The sequence below is a fragment of the Eurosta solidaginis genome, chromosome 5 (assembly GCF_040869045.1).
Source record: "Eurosta solidaginis isolate ZX-2024a chromosome 5, ASM4086904v1, whole genome shotgun sequence".
Lineage (NCBI taxonomy): Eukaryota > Metazoa > Arthropoda > Insecta > Diptera > Tephritidae > Eurosta > Eurosta solidaginis.
In genome coordinates, this window is record NC_090323.1 from 11255859 (window position 1) to 11267986 (window position 12128).

At 35.5% G+C, this 12128-nt stretch overlaps 1 protein-coding gene across 26 annotated transcripts in view; it reads left to right on the forward strand.

Annotated features, from left to right (window-relative positions):
• The window catches only part of nrm (neuromusculin), an 819260-nt gene that overhangs the window by 501196 nt on the left and 305936 nt on the right, over positions 1-12128 (forward strand). The gene's annotated exons all lie outside the window — the stretch shown is intronic.

The window sequence follows — 12128 nt, forward strand, 5'->3', positions numbered from 1 at the left end:
CACCTATCGGACCATGTTTCCCTTCCGTGTTCTGAGCCACGTGTGAAGTTTCAAATTTGTAGCTCAATTGTAAGTATCTTAAAAATTGATCGGACGGCTCTCGCTCTTTTTTATTGACCGGTTAGTTAAACCCCGTTCCCAACCCCGAACCCTCCGTACAGAAAAGTATCTATATATTCAGAAAAGTATATATATATGAGACTATCTATGTGTAGAAAAGGATCTATATGTACATAAATAAAAAATTTAATAATTTTATGAGTGAATAAATAATAGAAAAAACTTATAAACATATCTTTTAAAATGATATTTAAAAAATATTCAGTAAAAGTATTGTGTTGAAATCCTAAAAGAAGTCCCGATTTATTTGAACTCTTTTGCCAAATTTATCTCGGCATAGGCAAAGAAAATAAAACCCCATATGAGCTAGTCTCCCATATGACACAGTCATTGCGATAAAAAAGATGATTTTGTGAGAATTCTTTCTTCGCTTGGCATACTATAATATCCTCCACCTTAAATGCGTTCTTGAATGAGCTGCTGCTAAAGTCTAGCAGGTTGTTTTATTATTCACGAAAGTGAAGGTACGAACTCAATTGTTATTACACTGGATTTTTTTAAATAAAGATTCACAAAACCACCTATTTTGCTGTTATGAGCTGAACCAGATTGTTGGCCCATAGCCTTTTATATGCATTGTATTCGCAGCGAATTATCAGCGAAAGTCTTGCCTTATTTCTCCAGGCCTTTTACCTTCACATTGTATAGCTACTGATGTTGCATGTTGCATAAGAGCTGTGCTTAGACCTTAATATTCAAAACTCGTACTTAAGCTAAGGCACTAATGTGAGCAAGGTCGAACAGGAGCCTTCAACGGCGTATTCCTTTCGACAAGGTTTTTATTAATTATTTACCCTGCTCGAGCGTTTTAAGGCTGAGACTCTCTAAGCATGGGAGCGACTTAGACCCATCACCGCTTGAAAAGTGCCACTTTAACAGAACTTTCCTTTAAAGAATCAAAAAAAAAATCACCCTTATCAAGATTAAAAAACAATAGGTACAGAATTTGTCGGCCCGTCAGCAGCGAATGAATGTTGATCGATTTTTTTGTCGTACGTATGATTGTGTAATATATTGCTGTTAGTTTGATTTTATGGCATTCCAGAACCAACGCAGTCCAAATTTTGATTTTCCTTACAATATTAAATCATGCTGTCTGTTGTTGTTGGGAGCCAGCCAAAGCGATAGTGATGTTGTTGTGAGCTAACTGGGGCACCCTTTATCTATAACGATGCTTTAAAACCCAATATAAGACGCAGAAGAGAAATTCCGAAAGAAGAATGTTCATATGTTTTATTAGGATATTATTTTTATAATTAAAATGCAAATTTTATCCCACAAAGCTTAGCAAAAATATATTTTAACTATCCGAACTAAATATTCTTTGTATCATGTGTTCTACTGTTTAGTTCTTCAATGAGATCATTACCTTATTTCCATCTGTATTTCAGCATTTTTGTCTAGTGATGTTTAACAATTATGTGGTTATAAATTTTTTTAGAAATTAAAATGACTTAATGATTTATTTTGAATTCTGCATAAATTTAAATGCCACGTATTCAGTTAAAAATAAATTTTACAAAATTAAAAACAAAATCAAACAAAGTAAAGCAGAGATTTATGAATATTCAAAGTTCATTCATGATTTTGTAACTGTCAACAAAACTAAATATTTCTATAGCACCTAAAATAACTTAATAAGATTTAAATATATGTATGTGCATACTACCAAAATGTAACAACAAATGCTATCTTATATTTAGTTTTATATTCTTATATCAATTAGAACACATGTTCTGGCATATTTATCATATCAAGAGAACAAGTAGACGTGAGTAAAAAAGTCTCATAGATTAAATTGGCAAGGCTTTTAGTTTGTTTATAGTAGCTGCATAGTATTTGCGTTTATGTGCCAAGAAAAAAAAAAAAAAAAACTAAAGTTTAGCGAGGAGAGTAATTAAAAAGTGTATGTTTGCATAGATATATTAGCAAATGTATGTAAAGAGAAACCTTTCCTAACGGACACCTCTATTAACTGCACATCTATCTTGGCCTGGCAGTTTTTAATGCACCAAGTTTTAGGTAATTTTTTTTTGAACAAGCTGGCAGCCATTAGGAGGAACATTTTTTGGTCGGACGTGCACAGTTATTTCCTATAAAGTGCGCTAAAAAACCTTTACTGAGCAGCGGACATGAACCTCTTATCAGCAGACACTACAGCTCGCTAACTTCTTTTGGGCGGACGCTAACTCCTCGTAGTCGGAAAAAGTGATTGAATGTAGATCAGTTTATAATTTTGCGTTAGATAATAATGTACTCATGTTTAAAAAGTATCATAGTCTATCAGTTTATAGTATAAAATGACAAATAAGGCTTGTAGTTAGGCTAGATTGAATTGGTCGATCCTCCAGGACTTTACATAAACTGAATGTGCCCATAGAGTTAACGGAAGCTTATTCGATGACCAAGCGAAAACCTTCCTCAACAACTGTGACCTATCCTATCAAGTAACTACGTCATCATGGAAAATACTAGAGGTTTCCTAGGAACTATCCCACTAGCGGCTGCTGATTTCACAACTCACCCACTTGGGTGATCTTGTGCAGCTTTTGCCTCCTTTCCCAGTTCATCCGCCTTCTCCTTACCATCTATGCCCAAATAACTGGGCCCTATATTGATTATAAGCTTCTCTATGTTCCCATTCTTTCATGTGCTTGTTTGCACCCTAAAACACTTCTGGTTGTGCTATGCAAGTGTATCACCCCAATGACAGCCTGGTTGTCAATACAAAAAATTAGGATACTGCTTCTTACGCAGTTATTTCCAGTATTTATGACAGTCTCAACGATCCAGTTTTTACCGGATCGGCACATTATACCCTATGCCATCCCGTGTTCATAAGTTTGTTTCCATTTTCGTATGATGTGTCGATATTTCTTGATCTTAGCCCGCCCGTTAAACTTTGATACGGCTCTAAGATTTCAAGCGAAGTATGGGCATATTCTTAAGGATAAAATATAATAAAAATATGTCTTTAAAATAGATGTTTACGAGTACTTTTTTTATTAACTAGTTTAAAAAATTACAAATAGCTACCCACCACTCCTGAAAGGACAAAAGTTGGCTTATAGGAGTGTCCGCCCAAGTGAGGTTTCACTGTATATGTAAATGCACTCATATTTATTTCAGTAAATGATATGAGGCGCCTCGTAATTTGGCGTTCTCAATTGCTAGATGCATTTTGTTGTGTATTTGCGAAAAACCAAAAAAGTAGTCTGGACAACGCAAACGAAAATAACTTAAGAGTAGATGAGCGAACGCAAAAGGCGTGCTAGTGTGAAAATTCGATATTAGCGAAAGAGAAAATTTACGCAATGGCTACAAATATATTTATTTTTTTTTTTTTTCGCATACATAAGCGAATGCATTTTTTGTATTTTCGTTGGTAAAAGCCATGTGTGACCGCAATGAAAAAAAAAATTTTTTAAAATCGATCAGAATTTTCAGTTTTGCATGCTTTTCTTATTTTTCAACAAGTTTTTCTTTTTTCATAACTTTGCTCAGTGTTTATTTGCTTTAGTATTTTTTTTTATATCTATGCCAAGCACCAGCTCATGTATTATAAATTTGTGTTTTGATCCTTGGCGCCATGACAAAAATTAGCCCAACGGTCAATGACAGCGGAAATACAAAATTTGTATTTAAATACTTTCTGATTATGTCACCCAATTTGGTCTTTAGAAGAAGGCTTGAAGTTGATTTGCTGCTAATGGAAACTATCTGCAGTTCAAGTGAGCTATATAGTTTTTTAAATTATATTGAAAATTCTTTTATGTACAGCAGCTAACAAAAAATGGCAGCGTGAATTTTTATTATATTTTGTCTATTAAATTATTATTTTTTATTTTTAATATTTAAAGAAAAAAATTCTATGGATTTCATAGCTGAAATTATGCAAACCAATCTCAACAACGTTTTTGTAAAAATTCGAAGCTTCGAGAAAGTTTTACGAAAATTTCGAACTTTTTTTTGGAATTCTCTAAATTTGGTTGTATCTCCAAGCAATTTTTTTTATACAAAGTACAAGTTATCAAATAAAACTCGCTTTGATTCCTAAAAATTTTTTTCTCCCAAACATGTTTTTGGGTTTTCTCCATGCAGAGTGTGAAAAATTTTGTTCTATATGGAATATACAGAACTCGGTTTGAAGAACGCTCTATTTTAGATTTTATTTTTTTTTTATAAGCGGCCTACCTTAGGTTAAAATGTTTTGAATTTATTTTCAGGTAGGACGTTTTTGAAATAAAAAATATGTTCTAAGATAGGGTGTTCTTCTAAAATAGGGCGTATTCAAAATATCATTCAGTAGGCTTACAATGTGCTGAACGAAGAAAGCTAGAGGGAAGAGGAAGGAGAATGGATTGAAAAAAGTTTCGATGATTGGATTGAAATAAATTTGGGGGATTGTATTGAGAAAAGCTTGGAAGGAAGAGAGTGCACAACAAAATAAAAGAGAAAAAAATGGGCTACGCACGCTTTTAGAATTTCTCTCAACATCATGCAGGTAAAGTTAATTTCATGAATGACAAGGTTGGTCGGATCTCCTTGCATTAATATAAAAAAATGTATAATATTTGATGCACCTATGGGCTTAGTCATTAGACTAAGAGAAGTATTGATTATGAAGCGTGGAGCAGTATGCCTACATTAGACCCCATCGATACCCCCACTGTGAAAGCAGCAACAGATTACCTATTTTGCCGAAAATTTCTGGTCAAAATTTCCTTCAAAAGTATACTGGAAAGGTGACAAAGACGGGTCCACAATTGCTATGGGGCACACAGTACCTGTTGTAAGGTTTTTAGATCATTCTGGATCGAAGGTTTATCATGAGATATTTTAAGGTCATTTATGCTTATTTGTTGCTATGATCAAATAATACCTGATAAAAGCCAGTTTGTTGCTTCTCAAGATACTGGAAAATTCTGCTAGCTACAGATACATAAAGGACAACGAGTTGGAGTCATCGTGCAACAGAAGTAGGCAGGATCCATAGACAGGTGGATCCGATAACAAACCCCTTTTATGGTGCATTACACTTTCAGAAAAAGATGTTAGAATTAGCTTTCTCGACAAACTGTCAACATACAATGTTATCCTCATTCTTCTCAGCTCAGTTCTAAATAAAAGAAGTTCGATTATTCTTAGCAGAGGTGGAAAGCTGGAAATTTACCCATTAGATTCTCAATGACTCGTTTATGTTTCTGCGGCGTTTTTCCAAAACTAGACTCATGCATCTAGGTACCGACTTGCTTTGGTATGTAAAGGATTTATCGATCTCAGTAAAATTTGAAGTTATAGAACCGAAATAAGAATTCTTTGAGTAAATAAAATTCGCATCGTCCTTATTTATTGTGGCTTTAAAATGGGTTTTCATACTATGTTGACGGCCTTGTCCAAAGGGGACAGCTGAGACTTAAACTTTTCCAATACCCAACGCAATAGGACTTTCGTTACACTCTCGAGTTAACAAGAATGCAAATTGGCTCAGTTGTTATCAGAAAATTTAATGATTAAGTTAGGTTGCACTGGTCGGTATACAAAAACCTTACATATACTGAATGTGTGCATAGTTTTATCAGAATTTGTAAGGCGACCAAACGGAACAACTTCATATAGGTACCACGATATTTATTAAAGACCAAATCCGTCCTGTTAGCAAATACTAGCAGCTTACTGGGACTAAGCTTTATTGCGGCTTCGAGGTCTTGCAATTTTGCCATCCCAATGGTCAGGATCCTTGCCTAGCGAGCGCAAAATACTAACACAGAAAATGTTCAACCTTTTTTTCCTGCAGCGCTTACTTCCTACATCTGTTGTTACTAACAAGATCTCACTTATAACCCCGCGACGCCAGAAGGAAGTGTCCAATTGTGAGCCTTACGTCTTCTTTCTTAAGAGATGTGAGCATGTTTTTTAGTAGTAGGAACGTAGCAGGATTTCCACACAATACTAGAAATTTTTCCGCCCGACGTTTCACGCATTTCATTCTCGGTGAATCGAATTGGGACGTCCACCGTCGATTCAGCGAGTGCTGCACCCTTCTTTGTCAACTTATCGGCCTTTTCGTTACCATCTTGGGCGACAACTTTATGACTGAAAGAACTCTCTCTCATATTTCTTAACATTCCAGGAAATTTCTTGTTCAAGCACTGATTGATATTATTGCGATGATCGTCACCATACTATCAATATATATACTGACACGACTACACGCTTTCTCCAGAATTTCTGCTGTTTCCTTCACGGCTACAATTTCCGCTTGAAAAACTCTGCAGTAATATGGCAGCCGAAGAGATCTACTTTTTTCTGTATCGCTACAGTAAAGAGCACAGCCTACCCTCTACGTTAATCTTTAATGGAAGTCCAAGGAAACTATTTCTTTGAACAGAGTTAAAGGTTTAGGATAAGCAAAGCCGTTGAAAGTATTGTTTGGATCCTGTGTACACTCAGCTTGCCAGGTAGCTGATTCTACATTGTTGTCTAGAATGTTAGTATATTTAGATCTTTGTTAAGCCAGTGCGTCAGATAACGAGTTTCACTGAGCGCGGTTGACTTACGGAAGGAATTTGGCGACTCTGTGTTATTCTTCCAAATAAAACCGTAAACTGGTACTAGAGCATCATCCCATGATTGTTCTGAGTACATAGTTCTGGCCTGTCCGCAGGCTTATTTCTTGCTGTCATAGACACCTTTTTGAATTTAAAACCCTTATTTAAAAGTTTGGATATTGCGCTGGCTAAAAGCACATAAAGCAAGAAAAGTTGCAAAAATGCTGCTGCGAAAAAAACTTGAGATTTCTTGTTGAATTGTCCACATCCTTGGTGGTAGAATATTCCACTTTAATATAAATAAAAATATTTGTACACAAATCACCATTCAAAACATTTTGCCTTGTATTTTGCAAATTTTTATTTCAAATGAGGCACTTAAAAATAAAGCTCTGTAGAATATTTCACGATTTCTTAAAAAAAAAAAAATTTTTTTTGTAGAAAAACAGCAGTTAATTAATAGCTACACATTCGAGATTCTTACAGAAAAAGTCTTAGCAATTTTTGTTTCTTTTTTGGCAACATTTTTTTCATTTTTAATTTGTTTGTAGATACAAGCATTTTTTCGTTCACATGTGTCCTCACTTAAGAGGATTATGTTGTCTAACAGAAACAAAAAAAAAAAAATATCCATGCAGTATTCGTACTCACGCACCTCAACTTTGAGACGCATATGCAAGCTCGAAAAATCTTTTAGATGAAATATTTGGCATTGTTTGCATAAGTACATATAAATAAAAGAAGTTGAATATAATGTCCGAAAATTACACAAAAGCATCAGAACATGCAGTAGTAATTAAAAGCGAAAGAGCATGTAGCAAAAAAAAAAAAAAAAATGAAGAGATTTGGAATAATATTAGCAAGTGGTGAAGCGAAAAAATGTTTTTGTTGTAAGTAGTTTTGTGCATTTAATCATAGAACAGCCAATGCTAAGTGAAAGACCCGAAAAAAATTGTCCTTGCAATTTTGCGCAATTTCTGCTACACACTTCTTTAAGTTTTTTGTTTTTTTCATTTATTCTTTTTTTTGTTGCCTCACTGCTATTTTACTCGAGTACTGGCGACTATTCACTGACACAACCTGGCTCTCTCATGCTGCACGTCGCTGCTAAATGCTATTTCCTAGCCAGCAGTATACGTCATAAGATTTTTGTTCATTTTCTTGTTCATTAGCATTTTTATATTCCGCCTTTTATACGCTTATGTGCTTTATTTTTTTGTGCATAAAGTTTTTTCTGCTCAAAGTATTATATTTTTTTCTACATTTTTTGTTTTTCATTTTCTGCGCTTGTTAGCCATACTACGTTTGAATATACTTATATAATTTTTTGTTTCTGGCTAATGATAGTTGTTGTTGTTGTTTGTGTTGTCGCTGTTGTCTTAATTTAGCTTGTCTAACAACACCCATACTTGCTAGCAACGCCCTGATGACAATATTATGGCGTCGAAAAAAATCATTGCAATGTTCTTCCAGCCTTCACATAGAAAATAAATAAGTTTTTTTTTTCTTTCTTTGAAATCGTAGTTGGCCCACTACGCATTTATCGTATTTTTTTTTATGGTATTTTTAGTGTTTTTTATATCCAGTAGCGTGTGAGTTTTAAAATTGTAACCACATGCCATATAGAAAACTACAGTTACACAAACAAAGAAACATGATCTTTTCCAAATTAACGCATAAGGAATAGACTAAATCAGGGTTCTGTTATAGACCCGTTATCACTTAGCCTTCGCCCATGACGCCATTTTGCATGCATTCGAACTGCATCTGCAGATGAGTTTTCACTAGAAAGCTTAAAGTAGCAGAAATATACTCGGAGTGTTTGTCAAATCACTGCTGAAGGGCGACCCTTTCAGATGTAGGAAGTGCGAGCTGCAGCTACTAGGGGCAGCAGAGTTGACAGATCACGAGGCAGCATTTAAGCTAGGTTATAGAAAACTTCTAGTATTTGCCAATAGGACGTAGTTATTCTATAACATAAGTCATGGTACTTAATTGATGGTTTTCGGTTTGGTCGTCAAACAAATTCTGGTATTACTTTTGACATATTCTGTATATGTCATGTATATTAATTTATTTATTTGAATTTCACTACTGGTTATATGAAATAAGTTTTATATTTCACTTTTACGTTCTTATTGCTCTTTTCCTATTAAACTTAATACTATACTGCACGTGTACATAATACTAGTGATGCTGTTGTGAGTGTTTTTGCTTATAATTTCATTTTTCTGTTTACATATTTTTTATTTTCCATGTTCGTGAAAAAATGTCTATTTGTTTTTTTATTTTTTCTTTGTGGTCAGTTAATTATTCTGCATTTGCACAGTCTGTCATTTTCACTATGCGCCGTAAGTAGTAAGAGCTGCAGTGGCAACAAAAAAATATGACAACAAGCACTAGTGCCGAATAGTATTACGTCAACTACAGTAGTGTGAGTAATGTTTTTGAATAATACAAATAAAAAATTCTGTTTGAAATAATGCTACTTTAGTTGTGAAAATATTACTCATACGCCATGTCATACCACATCACAACTCTGTACGCGCCTTGCATACATTGGCACGAACATAAATATGCACATTAGGCCGTATATCGACGGTTGGTGGAAAAGCAGCGACAAACGTGTTCGTAAATTATTAACAAATGCTCGCGATGTAAGTAGAAAAAGGCGAAATCGACGAGAAAGGCTCAGGGAGTGAACAGAAACCTTATCCGAGTAAAACAAACTTTAACAAAACTAATCGATAGCCGATACAAGAAATAATTTCGGGCTTTTGAGAAGAAGTTTTCCTGTTTCTTATCGTTAACAACCGATATTGAAAAGATATAGTTTCATTTTCGCCATATTTTCGATGGCGAATTTTAATCGTCGATTTATAGGGTTTTTATCGGCTTGTTATCGCGGAGCCATCGGTATTTTATTGGTTTCTTATCTGCTTGTTATCGCCGAGCCATCGGTCGTTTATTGGTTTCTTATCGGCTTATTATCGACAGATTACAGGTCGATTTTATGTTGTAGTTTAATCGGTTTCTGTTTTATATCAATCCGATAAGTCGTCGACCAATTTTCCGATAGCAAATCGACTTAATTTCTTCAACAAATCTATAGTGCGCTCATATCACGCCCATAACAAATCGCTGGCTTTTCAATACCATATCAATCATTTTTTGTAAAAAAAAAAAAACGACAGCTTTCTTAGAAAAAATTTTTGAATTTGAAGTTTTATTGCTTTTTTATAATATATCAATAAATTTTCGATGAATAATCAATATAATTTCGACAAATGATCGATAACCTTTAGAGAAAATATCGATAGCTTTTCGACAAGAAATCGATAACTTTCAGATAAGAAATCGATAACAGCCCGAGTTGTTTAGAACCCTAGAACCGGATTGTTCATTCTCAACATCTTTCACAATACACCATAATACACATTCGTTGCTACCCCTTAGCACCTTCTCTCCTACTTCTCATTTTTCCACATATTTCTTGTGCTTTTATATATCATTTCTCTTCATCATCATCATGCTGAGTATAATTCTTGTCGAACTTGCAACGCTTCATCAAGTTCCTGTATATGCGCACCTTTTTCGTGCGGTTTCACAAGCGTGTGCAACTCAGGTCGATTTAAAGCGCGCGGATTACTGCATTGCACTTTGTCGGCTTTAATAATCGGTTTGCAGCCGCATCAACAGCAGCAGGAGCTCGCTGTCAGCTTTGCTAGTAAATTAATTTGCACACAAAATCTTGTGTGTATTTACAGCAGAACAGCTAAAATTGCAACAGTCAGAACAATGAGCGAAAGGGATCTACGGTGCTAAATCACCTGAAAGTAGCAGCAGGTTTGGATGACTGTGCATGCCCATATATGAGTCTTACAATATGTTTTGGAGTGAAATCAAAAGGAAAATATGTACATATGTAATTTTTCCCTTTCATGCTGAAATATTTTTTTAGGCTAACGAAGAAAAATAATTTTTAATTTTGACGCTCATTTGAGGAGTTTCTCCATTCAATAATCACATCCAGGTTCATGAAAGCTAGTTAGGTTCTTTTCACCTTCGTCTTCAGGACCATTATTGTGTATATAAGGTGGTAAGGTTAACAGTTCAAGGCGGAAAAAAGGTGTAATTTTCCTGGACAGTCAGGACACGCTAAAACCCTTGGGACTATGTGTCGACAGTATTAAAATTAATGTAGCACATCATTCAATTAGATAGCACTTTAGTGTCAGCCGGATACAGGGATATGGAAGTCAGTTGTATATGTATTGAGCTGGTGAAGAGGGTTGCGATTGCCCACATCCTTTCCGAAAATTAAAATAATATAACTAGGGCAATTAGGTTCAGTGTTCCTATGACAAAGGACTTATTAATACTCTTCTGATCTTGAACAAGTCAGCGCTATCATCCATGGTGAGGGTTCTCACTAATCACTGCTTGATAAGTACCTACATAACTAGGAAGGGTATCGAATCTCACGATTACTGCCGCAGCTGGAGATGTTTTGAGGTGGAGGGAACAGTCCAACATCTTTCATGCCATTATGCTGCATTAAGTCAACTTACCAGAGCATATTTGTTCTGCTCTCTATTAACAAGTTTTCAATGATTTTGCGGAGTTATTTAATCTGAAAATAGGTGCGATAATTAAATTTACAAACTCCCCGAAGTACTTCAATCCACGATAGCTGGTACAGTTAGCCACACCTAACTTAGCAACATCAGCCGGCCGGCAGACCCCTGTGCCAAACTGAGGCACACGTTTTTGGGATAGTTTTCACGTTACGGGCTATGGATACAGTGGCGAAAAAATCGTTCTTTACATTGGGTTTAACCCAGCATACTTTACATTAAACCATTTATCCATAAAAATTCGTTAAGAAAACTTGCAGTGCATAGCATTTATTCGTGAAGCTTCAATGATTTTGTAAAGAACTATGATATGCATTATGGAAATACATGAGAGCCAATAAAGATATTCATAAGGGGCCTTGTTAAGGATCGTTAGGCTATTGAAAGTATTGAAGCTCTTAGGCTAGGTTAGGGTGAACTGGGCGGCCAATAAAGACTTCACGTAGACTAAATGTGTCAATAGTGTCAACAGAATTTGTTGGACGGGCAAACGGAAGAACCCCAATCAGATGCCAGGACATACGTTGTAGAATAACTCCGCCCTTGGACCCAGCTTAATTGCTGCCTCGAGGTATGTAAACTCTGCCGCCCTTATAGCTGGAACCTTGACCTGAAGAGCGCAGCACATGAACAGAGAACGTGCTCGACCTTTTCTGCCTGCAGCTCACACTTCCTGCACTTGCTGGTACGGACGAGGCCTAACTTATAAGCATGTGACGCTAGAAGGCAGTGTCCAGTCAGTATGCCCATCGTGAGCCGTACGTTTCTCTCTTCATAGATATGAGCCACTTTGTGAGTCTAACATTGTAGGCTTTGCGCA